This window comes from Ovis canadensis, chromosome 16, assembly GCF_042477335.2.
Source record: "Ovis canadensis isolate MfBH-ARS-UI-01 breed Bighorn chromosome 16, ARS-UI_OviCan_v2, whole genome shotgun sequence".
In the NCBI taxonomy this organism is placed as follows: domain Eukaryota; kingdom Metazoa; phylum Chordata; class Mammalia; order Artiodactyla; family Bovidae; genus Ovis; species Ovis canadensis.
The window spans coordinates 23,631,270-23,646,232 of NC_091260.1; the positions used below are offsets into that span (position 1 = coordinate 23,631,270).

The window sequence follows — 14,963 nt, forward strand, 5'->3', positions numbered from 1 at the left end:
ATGTAGATGGATTTTAGAAAACGTTCTAAGCAACTGACATAGGTTCTGGATATAGACAGTTCTAGGAAGCTATGTGTTATTCTATGTTATACCAGATTTAAACCAATGAAATAGAACTTGCCAAAGTAATTCACTGTAGCTCGCAACTTGAAAGTGGCTCGGTGCTTCAGAACTCTCCTCCCCATGGAACTTAGCCGAGGGGCTGTGAAGAAGGGAGCAAAGTAGTTTCCTCTTTTTTCTCTCCCTACCCATTGTCTCTTGGTATACTTCTTCCAAACACTGGACTGATTATTTCTGCAGATCAAATGTTATGCTGCTGCTGCTGCTAAGTCGCTTCAGTCATGTTCAACTCTGTGTGACCCCATAGATGGCAGCCCACCAGGCTTGCCGTCCCTGGGATTCTCCAGGCAAGAACACTGGAGTGGGTTGCCATTTCCTTCTCCAATGCATGAAAGTGAAAACTGAAAGGGAAGTCACTCAGTCGTGTCCGACTCTTTGTGACCCCATGGACTGCAGCCCACCAGGCTCCTCCGTCTATGGGATTTTCCAGGCAAGAGTACTGGAGTGGGGTGCCATTGCCTTTCTGGATCAAACGTTATAATTAATGATTAAAAAATAAATTCTGCTCTTTCCCGGCTGGAACCATGGAGGGTGCAGAAGAGAAGAAAAAGAAGGTTCCTGCTGTGCCAGAAACCCTTAAGAAAAAACAGAAGAATTTCGCAGAGCTTAAGATCAAGCGACTGAGAAAGAAGTTTGCCCAAAAGATGCTTCGAAAGGCAAGGAGGAAGCTTATCTATGAAAAAGCTAAGCATTACCACAAGGAATACAGGCAGATGTACAGAACTGAAATTCGAATGGCTAGGATGGCACGAAAAGCCAGCAACTTCTATGTACCTGTGGAACCCAAATTGGCGTTTGTCATCAGGATCAGAGGTCTCAACGCTGTGAGCCCAAAGGTTCGAAAGGTGCTGCAGCTCCCTCGCCTCCGGCAGATCTTCAACAGCACCTTTGTGAAGCTCAACAAGGCATCAATTAATATGCTGAGAACTGTGGAGCCATACATTGCATGGGGGTACCCCAATCTGAAGTCTGTAAATGAATTGATCTACAAGCGTGGTTATGGCAAAATCAACAAAAAGCGAATTTCCCTGACAGACAATGCATTGATTGCTCGATCTCTTGGGAAATATGGAATCATCTGCATGGAGGATCTGATTCATGAGATCTATACCGTTGGAAAACATTTCAAAGAAGCAAACAACTTCCTGTGGCCCTTTAAATTGTCTTCTCCACGAGGTGGAATGAAGAAAAAGACCACCCATTTTGTAGAAGGTGGAGATGCTGGCAACAGGGAAGACCAGATCAACAGACTTATTAGAAGGATGAACTAAGGTATCTACCAGGATTATTTTTGTAATCTGGTTAATAAACAATTGAAACAAAACAAAAAATAAATAAATTCTACTTACCAGTCAGGCACATTTCAGGTACTTAATAAATACTCAGTGAATAAATGAATGAATTTAACCTTATTCCAGCTGTCCAAAGAGCTTAACATCTGCATGGGAGAAAGCCCCATGAATGACTTTTCTGGCTTTTACTGAAGGGTCCCTGGGATCCGTCAGCAACAGGGGAAGAACTCCGAATTGGGCCAAGTTCACTTACAAGAAGCCGCTTTTGATAAAAGCTCAGTTCTCTTATTAATATTCCTTCAACTCTTTCTGGAGCCCTGGCAATCTCCTTTTGAAAAGCAAATGCACTGTAGGCAGAAGCTGAATCAGAAAGTCAGAATGCAAGGTTCAGTCCCAGTTGGGCAGCAAGACATCCCAAATCAACCCTTTGGTACATTTTGGTAGGATGGATATACAAAAGGTTGACAGCACTTTTGAGTCTATCTATAGAAACATTAGATTGGTTGCCAGAGGTTAAAAAAAGAATCAGTCTATTAGAACTTACTTATGATAAATGGAGTTGCCAAGAGGCTGCACTGTAAGATTCTGGCTTTTCGTGAGTCCTACTCACTAGTGGCCAGTGTTAGAAACAGAACTTGTTGACTTTGGGATCTAGTGATTGTTTTAAATTAGTGCCTCAAGGACACAGAACTACTTTCCTTCTTTACTGCCTACTTTTCTGTCCCTCATTTTTATTATTGATTCTGCTTTCTCTCCTTCATGTGCGAATCTCTTTGTTTGGCAGGAACCAGCCATCAGAAGATTTTTCTTTCTTTTTTTTTTTTTTGTCTACTGAATTCTTTAGGTGCTGAAGATTTAGCTGACTGGGAATTGAATGGAGGAAAGAGTCAAGCAGGGAAATTTGTGCATGAAATGGATTTTTTTGTTCCCCTGAGGATTTGTTGTAAGCAGATATAAAGTGTCTTTCTCCCTCAGAGCACCTCCAAGGGCTTTCATAAATCAATTAGTCACTGGCGGGGCAAGAGAGAGGAGGGGGAGAATAAGCCGTGTGGTGACAGCCAGGGACCCTGGCTGCTCTCTCTCTCTCAGGCATGCTGTCCTTGATCATTAGATAACCACAGTGACACTTCACCCCCTGGAGACTGTTTCCATTACAGTCAGAACATCAGAGCAAGGGGAAGGCTTTCAGGATCTCATTCTGCTCCACTAATAAACAAACACCCACAAGAAGAGATTGAGGAAGAGGGAGGCTGGCCGTCCTTTTGAGACACAAAGCCAAGAAAATGAAATGAAAAGAAATCAATCTTTTATTTGCTCACTTGGGCTCCAGAATACTTATGTATTCTCTGGAACGTTCAGCCTTTGACTCTCAATGTGGAATTAGGATGTTTCTCTCAGTTCAATAGACGAGACCAGCGAAGCACCACCAAGGAGTCTTCATTCTAAGAGGATAAGGCTCTTGGCACAGTGCTTCTAAGCTTACAAAGTAGGTGCAGCATATCTCCTGCCAGCTTCTCAGCAGGCAGAGCCTACAGCATATGTAGGACCCATGAGGTACAGCGTGAGGGCGGCTCTGAGGAACACCTAAAAATGTGTCCAGCGGAGCTGTCAGAACAATTCTCCACCAGTCACTCTGCAGGAACAAATGGAGCATCTGAAATGCACGTCATTTTAGGCACATGTTTTGAACTTGGAGTTCCTGGCTTGTGGATGTTAAGGCTATGGGGGAGATGGGAGTCAGGATGGGAGAACAGGGTGACCATTGCAAAGGGTTCAAGAGAGTAAAGGTGAATCCCATCATTTATAAGATCTGGAGACTTTCAGCCTACTCAGCAAGCAGAGGAATTGGAAAGAAAAAAAAATGCTTCTTATATAATAGCTGAGAGCTCGTATCTCATTCTTGGGAACAAGCTGGGGGGTAGGTGGCAACTATTTTGGTCTTCAGTTTCACAGTTGGCAGAGCTGAGATATGGGGAAGAGAGTTGGTCTGTCTGCCCACTGAGCCAGATGTGCATGGCAAGAGTCCCTATAAAATCCTCCATCAATGTGGTTCACAACCTCTGCCCCGAGTCCTCTGGCAGCCTCCTAGAGACGGAGGACGTACAGCATCACTGAGGTCACCCGACAGACTTGGAGGCAGAAGACCTGAGCTTGAATTCTGGCTCGTCTACTTACTAGCTCTGAGGTCAGGCAAGTTTCTTAATCCTTCTGCAGCAAATCTCTCAGTTTGCTTCTCTTTAAAATAAGGATGACAATAGCATAGGGCATTGGGAGAATTAAAAGTGCTTGAAAGCACTTAACCCCCCTGTCTCATATAACTCAGTAAATGCTAAGTGGATCTGAATTTAAAGAAGTAAAATGAGCCCAGATTTCCTTCTCTGACTTCTTTCAATCTCACGGATGAGCAGGCTCCAGCTTCACCGATGCTCATAGGTTTCCCCATGCCTGTGACTCTCAAAGTGTGCTTTCTGGACCCTGAGCCTCAGAGGTGCAGACAGACCTGTGAGAAGTACACATTCTCAGGCCCCACCCTAGGGGGCCTGAGTCAGAAACCTTGGGGGGTGAGTGGAGGGCAGCAATCTATATTTTAAGAAGTCTTCAGGTGATTTGGATGCATACTCAAGTTTGAGAACCACTGCCCTATATTAACTTCAAGTTGCCAGGAATAAAGCCCCTGTGGGGCAACAGGCGCAATCGTTTCTGCAGTGTGCCTGACAGCTTGAGCTCGGGCATTTATTGGTTATACCTCTATATCTCTTCTGTCCTTGGCCATTTGTTGAGATGAGAATGGCAAAAGGAATTTGCTAATGGTGATCATCCTTCTGAACTTTTACAACAGTCTGCTTTTTGTTTTTGTTCTTTGGTGCAGGGGATAGAATTGACAGTTTGGTAATGGGTCTGCACGAACATGGAACTAGAAGAAGAAAGTGTCAAGGACAATCCCAGATCTCCACAGTCCTTGTACTGTTGGAGTGTGCAGACACAGAGCAGTCTGAAATAAAACACTCAGGAAAGTGTTGTGCTCCGACATACAAACTCTGCAGGAAGATGCTAAAATTTATTAGATATTCAGAAGGAATCTGAGCATGTTGACAAGTATTGAAACGACTTTGAAAGTACTTTGAAACTTAAATCTGTGATGTAAAGCTTGGATATTTTAGAGTTGTGGAGAAGATGAACCTTTCTCTTCATCTCTCCCATAGAGGGTGGGAGGCTGTGTCACCTGAGTGACTCCTCACTTATTCTGTGTAACTTCTTTTATGTATTTATTAAAATTTTCTGGACTTTTTTTTTTTTTTTCTGGTTGAAGCATAGTTGACTTACCAGATTCTTCTTTTTCCTAATGGGTGTTTGCAAAATATCAAGCCTAGTTCCTTCATAGTGACTTCCTAAGAGCTTCATAGTGAGACTGGCTCCTGTGCCCTTCTCCCTCCATGCCCCGCTCCTACTCCTTCTCCATCCCTTTTATTCCTTTCTAGAAAAGGTTAGAAACCCCCTTTACCTTTTAGGGGGATGGCCTCGGTTGAGTTCCCTTAGCAGCACCTCACAGCATAAAATATTTAAATCCTAAGATCTCTTGGCATACGGTAGTGCAACATTTTCATTTTACAGATGACAAAATTGAAGTCCAAAGATGGAACTGCCTGGCTCCAACTTCAAGATTCTTTAAACTACTCCCTAATGGAAGTGTCTCCGCACAGTCTGCGAGTTTAGTAATCACGGGGCGTGGCAGGGAAAAGGAGAGTCATCAAATAAGAAGCTCTGTCTTCACCCCTAGTTTTTCAAATATCATACCTGTTAAAAAGGTCAATCTATACACAGGTCATACCGTAATTTTCCACCTTTGTTTGTATAAATGGGGAACAAGATGTTTGGCCCATTTTTAGTTGTGGTCACTGGGGAATGGGTGAAGTCAAAACCAAACAAGCCCCACAAAATCTCTAATTTATCTTTTTGATGGAAGAACTCACCATTGGCAAGCCCTTAGCTTTTAATTGCTGCCATAGTCATGCTCTTCACTTCCATGGGGGAAGAGTGGGTGGGACCCCATCCTTCACATCATATTTATAGGTTTTGCTCATAACACTTGAGTTTCCAGGCCCAATCACTATTTTCTCCCTCTGAAGTAGCTTTAAAATAGGAACAAAGTGCTTCTCTTTCCCTTCAGCACTAGGAATATCAGGTGTTTACTTAATATTCCTTAAATTTTGCTTGGCGTGCTTCATGCTGACATTCTGAAGTGCCCAGGCAATAATAAGTCAGGTGATTTCTTAGATGTTCAGGGAACAGTGCAAACAGCCAAATGCATAATTTTTCAGGATAATGGATGAAAACCTTGGCCTGGGTTCCTTCTAGCCAGACAGATCATCAAAATAAAAAAGGAGTGTGTGTGTGTGTGTGTGTGTGTGTGTGTGTATTTCACTTTTATTTTCTTTCTGACACTGTGGTGAGGGTACAATTGAATGTTCACTATACACTAGCATAATGATAGTACTGGATGCTTACTGATCACTTACTAGGTACCAGGATTTGCATGGACTTGTGTCTATAGATCTCATGTATTTCTCACCACTCTTGGTAGAAGAAGTTTTATCCATACTTTGCAGACTCAGTGGAGTAGTTTGTCACAGTTTCTGTGGGGAGTAAGTAGGAGAGCTGGGCTTCAAACCCAGGCTACTGTTGCTGCTGCTAAGTCCCTTCAGTCATGTCTGACTCTGTGCGACCCTATAGACGGCAGCCCACCAGGCTCCCCCATCCCTGGGATTCTCCAGGCAAGAACACTGGAGTGGGTTGCCATTTCCTTCTCCAATGCATGAAAGTGAAAAGTGAAAGTCAAGTCGCTCAGTCATGTCTGATTCTCAGCGACCCCATGGACTGCAGCCCACCAGGTTCCTCCATCCATGGGATTTTCCAGGCAAGAGTACTGGAGTGGGGTGCCATTCCCTTCTCCAAACCCAGGCTACCTGGCTTAATACTGCTTCACTTGCTTTTGGAAAGTCTAATCTTTGTTTTTTGTTCTCACTTGCTGGTGGGTGTAGAGTTGTTGCCATGAGGCAAGGTAGGACCTAATCCTTGCATAAATGACAAACTGTGGGTCAGTTAGGTGAGGAAAAAGCTTGGGCCAAATGTCTTTCTGGAAGAACCTAAATCTGAACGGTGAGAGCTGAGGGAATTAAGCATCTGTGGGAAAGAGAATGGAAGGGAGACTTTAGGAAGGGACTGTTGAAAGGGTGGATAAGGTCAGGAGGTGCTTGGGATCAGTCTCTATGAGCAAGGTGTGGGAGAATTATTTAATCTTGAGCTACGTTGGGCTTTAGAATGAATGACCCCTCCCCTCTGTGCTGTACCCCGCTTCCCCCATTCTCCTGCAGCAAGAACAGCCATCTTCAGTGTACCCTGGAAAGTGGTAACCCCTCGCTTTTAACCCCTTTCAGGGTTTTTTTTTATTACACTTAAATATAATCTGAAGTCTTCACCTTTGTCTGCAAGGCTGTAGCAGTTATTTTCGGTGCCCTCCCCTTACCTCCTTGGGACTCATTCTGTGAACTGGGGCAGTTGTGTATCTGAACTGGGGCAGTTTTCTTCTGCAGTCACTTGCAACTCTATTTGAGGTTTTGTTTTGGACTGCAGTTGGCTGGGCAGAATGCTCCTGGGAGTTAATGCCCTAGGTCTCAACCGGTAATGGACAAGAGTTGGTGCATAAATACCCCGACTCTCCTGGTCCTCAGCTCGTGGAACTCTGAGGTGTGCTCTGCAGGCTTCGGAGGATCTCTGCCCCGATTTCTCACTACCCCCACCCTCGAGCCCCGGAACCTGGTCTGGTTGCCCACAGCAGTAAACTGCTCCTTCAGGCACCCTATTCTGCCTCTCTTCCCTTCCTGTCTCCCTTTCCCGCTCCCTGAGCATGATTCCTACACAAAACAACTTGCATTCAGATCCTTGCTATGGCCTGATTCAGGAGGACTCAGCATGAGCCAAAGATCTTGTTTGCTCTGGTCTCTGCCCACTTCTCCCTCTGGAGCCACTAGAACCCACAAACTGTTCTCAGACCCCATGGCTCTTCTTTACGTTTCCTAAACATTCTGGGCTTCTTTGCATATGGTGTCCTGTAGGTCCCAGGCCTGATTCCTCATCACTTAGGCTTCAGCTTCAATATCACCTCCTCAAGAGACCTTCCCTCACATCCTAGAGAGGAGCTGGAAGTCCTGGCTGTCCCGGATGTGGCCCCAGATGCTGCACAGTGGAGTGATGGAGGAAATGGCCGTGCCCTGCCGCCAGCCATTGCCCGTCTTCAGTTACCTGGCTTCTCCACACCCCTAGTCCAAGGTGTGTCGGGCTTGGCTCACTCACTGTGTGGTGTGGACTTCTCCTAGGTGTTCCCAGGTTCATCTGAGGCACCGGGTTAAGAGGCTTACAACAGGAAGAGGAACGAGTGACTCCCTGGCTGGTGGGAGAGCCTGTGGGGGCTGGATATTCAAAAGGCCTGACACACCTCAGAAAAACTTGAAATGATGGATGTATATCTGAACCGTTTTCAGTATCTTCGGAGACCTGTTCATCAATAACTGTCCTTTATATCCTACATTGATTTCTCTCACAAAATCTTTCTAAGGGGGAAATTCTTTCCTTTTTTGTTGAAGTTGGCTTTGCTGCTATCATTCAGATGAGAGAGATGAATAGGAAATTATAGATCCTCTTGTATCTGGGCTTGACATTCTCTTAGCAGATAGGCTGGTACCCAAAGGTACATTGTTGTTAAACTTCGCTTTTCCTTTCAAAGGAGCCCAGAACATTCCTTTGAGTGCATTAAGAAGAGGCCACTTTGGGCATGGGGGGACGGGGATACTGCACCCTCTGTGCACACACAAGGCGGGGATGGCAGCCTCTGCTCTTCACGTATGGGACCTACCTTGTACAGTGTAGGGGGAAAGCTGAGTTCAGAGATGGGGGTCTGGGGGCCCCACAACCAACAGCTCTAGCTTCCAGAAATGTGCCTTTATACCTAATGCCATTCCTGGGTGATCGCAGTTTGTCATCTCCTTCTCTTGAGTTTGATTGGATCATGACATATCAGCGCTAGGAGCTCTAGAGAGCACGCGTGCCAGTCTCTCATTTCACCCAGGAGGAGACTAAGGCTTACAGTCATTTAACGACTTATTCAAAGCCACATTGCCGATCTGTGGCACATTTGAGATGAAAATGGGCTGAACGTCATGGGAAAATTCTTTAAAGTCAGTAGCCATCTAAAAGGTTCTTGTACTTCTCAGGAAATTCACCAAAGGGTCTGATGAGCAGTGAGGATATACAGTGACCACTGGCCTTATAGGAAGGTCCCTGTGTACTCTGGAGTCGCAAAATGAAAAATTTGGCCACTGAGTAGTTCTCTCTTTGCAAATGTTTGCAGAATTGTGGTGTTTGCTTTGAAAGAGAATGCAGATGTGAAGTAAAAAATTGATGTTGACCCTCAGATCTTATTTTATTTTTTCAAATCTTATTTTAGGTTAACACTGTTGAAGCCTTTAACTCACTGTCACTTGAGCAGTCCTTGTTTTTTTTTTTTTTTTTTGGTTAGGGCCTGAAATAACTCAGTAACTAAAAATTTTCACTAAAAAAATAGGAAAGAAAAATGTTTTGTCTTTTGGAATAAATTAGTTCTCACAGAATCATGGTGAAATGAGCTTCTGTTTGGGTCTATAGGATTATTATTAAGTAATGAAGAATGAATTCACTTCTTTCAGGCTCATGTGAAATTGGGAATAAAATCCCTTCAACGTCAGCACCTCCTTCCACCCAGCCTGTACTGGACACTCCCAAAACATTGTCACTGCCATTCATTTAGTTAATCATCAAATACGCATCAAACGCATATTTTGTCATTCACTGGGTTATTATGTTCTATCATTCCAAGGAAAAGAAACTTTAAGAGCTTATATACACAAACCACTTACCTATAGAAATAAAATGAAAAGAATAGCACATCGCAAGTGAATATGAAAATCACTCTTCACAGAAGATGGAGGATTTATGTTCATTGCATTGTTTCCATAATGGGACTGATAGTTTGTGCTGAAAAATTCATGCTATTTTACCCAAGCCCCTTGAAAGCACTGGCATATCTCCGAGGGACAGCTGGCTAAAATTAAAGCATAGACTGTTGTCACAGACCTGAATATTGCCAGGTAGCCTCCTGGTACTCTTTTTGTAGTCGCATTTGAGAGGGCTGGCCATGAAATGAAGCAGACCTGAGTTCAAATCCTAGTTTTACCCTTTGACTTGCGCAAGGAATCTAGTCTTTTTCAGTCTCAATTCCTCATATATAAAATGAGGTTAAAAATTCATTATCATTGGATTCACACATGTAGTGTTATAGGCACTGAAATTTCATTTTTTAAATGGAAGCTCCTTTCCAAGGAGGGTGAGTCTGGTTAAAGGGAAGCCCCTTGTTTTGCTAGTGCCTTGGGTTGTCAAAGCCTAGGAATTGGAATTGGCGGAGAAGTGAAAGAAGCATTTGTTTTCAAAAGAGGGGGAAGAATGGGGCTAGGAGAGAAGAAAGGCAAGAGGTGAGAGGAGACAAGAGGAAGGAGGGAGGCAGGAAAGCAGTGAGGCTGGTGCAGTGGCAAGGGGGCTCTGGCACAGGAGGTGGAGGGCCAGAGGGTGTGTTAAGAACCAGGGTGCTCCCTGACTTTTAAGCTGGTGTGTGTGTGAAGCTGTGAAAGTCTCTATTTTCCATGTTCTCAGCTGGTCTACTTGCCTTCCGCTGCTCCTGGCTCAATTTTTGATAATGTTGGCTATATTCACTAGTGTTTCATGGAAGTTAGGATGTGGGTGTATTATGCAAGTGGAGGGGGTCTGGACCAGTGAGATGACACAGGTGCCCAGGAGACAGATGAGAATGGGAGCCCTTGGGAACTTGCAGAAAGCTGGTGAGAACTTTGGATTTTCATAGGTCTTACTGGTAGACAATATTTATTAAGCTTTTACTCTGTACCCGACGCTGATATGTGAACATGGTGATGCATTATCTCCTTCCATTCACTCAACAAATATTTATGGAGGGGCTAGTTGAGTCCTCCCAACAAATCAATTAAGTTTTTGCTGTTCAGTTGCTCAGTCGTGTCTGACTCTTTGTGACCCCATGGACTGTAGCACACTAGGCTTCCCTGTCCCAGAGCTTGCTTATACTCATGTCTGTTGAGTTGGTGATGCCATCCAACAATCTGTCCTCTGTCCTCCCCTTCTTATTCTGCCTTTGATCTTTCCCAGCATCAGGGTCTTTTCTAATGAAGCGGCTCTAAGCATCAGATGGCCAAAGTATTGGAACTTCAGCTTTAGCATCAGTCCTTCCAATTTGGGTGGTTGGATTTCCTTACTTTCCACGGGACTCTCAAGAGTCTTCTCCAACACCACAGTTCAAAAGCATCAATTCTTTGGTGCTCAGCTTTCTTTATGGTCCAACTCTCACATCCATACATGACTACTGGAAAAACCATAGCTTTGATTAGATGGACCTTTATCAGCATAGTAATGTCTCTGCTTTTTAATATGCTGTCTAGGTTAGTCATAGCTTTTCTTCCAAGGAGCAAACGTCTTTCAATTTCATGGCTTTAGTCACCATCTGCAGTGATTTTGGAGCCCGAGAAAATAAAGTCTGTCTCTATATTCATTATTTCCCCATCTATTTGTCATGAAGTGATGGGACTGGATGCAATGATCTTAATTTGCTGAATGTTGAATTATAACCGGCTTTTTCACTTTCCTCTTTCACTTTCATCAAGAAGTTCTTTAGTTCTTCACTTTCTGCCGTAAGGGTGGTGTCATGTGCATATCTGAGGTTATTGATATTTCTCCCAGCATTCTTGATTCCAGCTTGTGCTTCATCCAGTCTGGCATTTCGCATGATGTACTCTGCATATAAATTAAATAAACAGGTGACAATACACATAAGAAAAGACGTACTCCTTTCCCAATCTGGAACCAGTCTGTTGTTCTGGTTCTAACTGTTGCTTCTTGACCTGCATACACATTTCACAAGAGTCAAGTAAGGTAGTCTGGTATTCCCATTTCTTTAAGAATTTTCCACAGTTTATTGTGATCCACACAGTCAAAGACTTTGACGTAGTCAAAGAAGCAAAAGTAGATGTTTTTTTCTGGAGTTCTCTTGCTTTTTCTATGATCCAGCAGATGTTGGCAATTTGATCTCTGGTTCCTCTGCCTTTTCTAAATCCAGCTTGAACATCTAGAAGATCTCGGTTCACTTACTATTGAAGCCTAGCTTGGAGAATTTTGAGCATTACTTTGCTAGCATATGAAATGAATGCAATTATGCAGTAGTTTGAACATTCTGTGGCATTGCCCTTCTTTGAGATTGATATGAAAACTGACCTTTTCCAGTCCTGTGGCCACAGCTGAGTTTTTCAAATGTACTGGCATATTGAGTAAAGCACTTGGATCTCCTGAGTGAACCACTGGATCTACTGGCTTTCCAGCTTGGCAAATGCAGAGCTTGGGACATCTCAGCTTCCACAGTTGTGTGAGCCAAGTCCTTATAGTAAAAAATTTCTTTCTCTCTGCTGCCTGGAGAGCCCTGACTAATACATTGTGGGGAAGGTTAAGCAAAGATGTAGTCTCAGTGGACATCAGCCTCAGCAGGATCCCATGGGGAGTTCCGGAGCATAATTATACCACAGAGTTGGCCCCACCTTGAGGTCAGAGGCTAGCCTTTATATTCCCGTTAGTCAGTTCATGAGCTCTGCTCCTAGGGTGGTGTGAAGACACTGAAGCAGCTCCTGGGAGAAGGAGACAGCTGTGAGCTTTCTGCTGACAGTCACAGAAATGGGGGAATGGAAGCATCCCCTGCAGTATGCAAATAATATTAATAGTGGCCATTACTATTCTCAAATTTTGATTTATTTCCCACCCAATAATATATTAGTTATAGAGGAAACAAGCCAAAATAGAAAAAAATGGACAGTCTCACACTCCAAAATTAATAAATTGCTTTTTCTCCAATCCATGTGTGATCAGTTTTTAAACCTAGGTATAATAATAGTATAAAGTCTTAAAGTCATTGAAAATATAAAGGTAATAATGCTAATTTTGAAAAGTTCTAACGACATAGAAGGATATAGAATGGACTTTAGTTTTCCTTCACCTTCATGTTCTTCTCCTCCCCAGACCGAACCCCTATCCACGTTAAGTGTGTAACCTTTCAGACCTTTGATTCCATACACACACTCTGTATAGACTCATATATGCACACACACACGTACTCCAGCTGGATTTAATGGGGGTATTATTTCATATATTGTTCTATGGCTTGTATCGTCTACCTAACAAATGTCTTGGAGACCGGCTCCTGTCAGTGCGTTTAGATCTTCCTTATTCTTTTTCAGGGGGCTGCATAATTTTGCTAGCATGTGTGTATCACCATGTATTTAACTATTGGTAGCATTTAGATTTCCCATTGTTTCTTTTACAAACCAGGTGGTAAAGAACTGGATAACATTTTGTGTTCTGTTCTTTCTTTCCCTGGTCGCTCAGCTGGTAAAGAATCTGCCTGCAATGCAGGAGACACCATTGGATTTCTGGGTCAGGAAGATTCCCTGGAGAAGGGATAGACTACCCACTCCAGTATTGTTGGGCTTCCCTGGTGGCTCAGATGATAAAGAATCTGCCTGCAATATGGGAGACCTGGGTTCAGTCCCTGGGTTGGGAAGATCCCCTGGAGGAGGGCATGGCAACTGACTCCAGTATTCTTGCCTGGAGAATCCCCATGGACAGAGGAGCCTGGCGGGCTGCAGTCCATGGGATTCAAAGAGTCGGACATGACTGAGCGACTAATCACAGCAAAAATGTTGTTATACAGTCACAATTATTTTTAAATTACACCATACTGTTCTATTAAGTTGATACATCATCATTTATCTAATTATGTCCCTATTGCTGGTTGCATAGGCAACATGTTTATATATATGTAAACGTATATATGTGTGTGTGTGTGTTTACCCTGTCTCCTTTTTAAAAATATGTTCTTATTTATGGCTGCTCTGGGTCTTTGTTCCTGTTCTCAGGCTTTCTCTAGCTGTAGTAAGTGGGGACTATTCTTTGGAGCACGTGCTCTGGGCATGCGGGCTTCAGTAGCGGTGGCGGGTGGACTCAGTACTTGTGCCTCATGGGCCCTAGAGTGCAGGTTCAGTAGCTGTGGTGCACAGGTTAGTTGATCCCCAGCACATGGGATCTTCCTGGACCAGGGATGAAACCTGCATCCCTGCATTGGCAGGCAGATTCTTTACCACTGAGTCCCTAGGGAAACCTTCTAATTATTTTCTTATTCTCAGAAATAGGACTAGTAGGTCAACTCCACTGAGATTGCTTTTCTTTGTCTTATGCTAAGCAATCTACTAGACAGCCTTAGCGTGAATGTCGTAGAGGTGCATCCATTGTGTTGATTGTTATATTGTGTTAATAGTGAACACAGTAACTCTGCTATGAGAGACAATGCATCATCAGGAAATAGGTCCTAAAGCCAGTGACAAAACCTGTGCTGAGTGATTGTAAAGCTGCACTGGCATTTGCTGTTCTCACATACATATTTGTGTGGATGGAAACTGGCCTGTCTCTGGACTTCCCTGGTGGCTCACTGGTAAAGAACCTGCCTGCCAATGCACGAGACATGAGTTCGATCCCTGGGTTGGGAAGATTCCCTGGAGAAGGAAATGGCAACCCACTCCAGTATTCTTGAATTTCTCAAGCAGAATCAATGTGTGCTGCAGCAACAACACACAAAATGAAAATTAGCAACTGTATGTGTGAAGAACAGTGATTCATAGTCATCCATAGACTAGCTTTGGCTATATGCATTCTGGGGGGATGATAATATTGAAATCAATATTATAGCTACAGTCAACATTATGAATATTAATGTTGCTGTGTTCAGTCACTCAGTCATGTCTGACTCTTTGTGACCTGACGGAATGCAGCATGCTAGGATTCCCTGTCCTTCACTATTTCCTGGAATTTGCTCAAACTCATGTCCATTGAGTCGATGATGCTGTCCAACCATCTCATCCTGTGTCACCCCTTCTGCTCCTGCCCTCAATCTTTCGTAGCATCAGGGGCTTTTCCAATGAGTGTGCTCTTTGCATCAGGTGGCCAAACTCTCTGGAGAAGGAAATGGCAACCCACCTCAGTATTCTTGCCTCAAGAATCCCATAGAGAGAGGAGCCTGGCCTGGCAGGCTACAGGCCAAAGTATAGGAGCTTCAGCTTTAGCATCAGTTCTTCGAATGAATATTCGGGGTTGATTTCCTGTAGGATTGACTGGCTTGATCTCCTTGCTGTCCAAGGGTCTCTCAAGAGTCTTCTCCAGCACCACAGTTTGAAAGCACCAATTCTTCGGTGCTCAGCCTTCTTTATGGTCTATCTCTCCCATCTGTACATGACTATTGGAAAAACCTTAGCAAAAAGTTAGTAATGTGATGTCTCTGCTTTTTAATTCTCTGTCTAGGTTTGTCATTGCTTTTCTTCCAAGGAGCAAGTGTCTTTTAATTTC

The 14,963-nt window shown here is 43.7% G+C and overlaps 1 pseudogene; it reads left to right on the plus strand.

The window, feature by feature from the left end:
* The first annotated feature begins 639 nt into the window (after positions 1-639).
* On the plus strand, positions 640-1,400 carry LOC138421578 (large ribosomal subunit protein uL30 pseudogene; annotated as a pseudogene).
* The last annotated feature ends 13,563 nt before the right edge of the window (positions 1,401-14,963 follow it).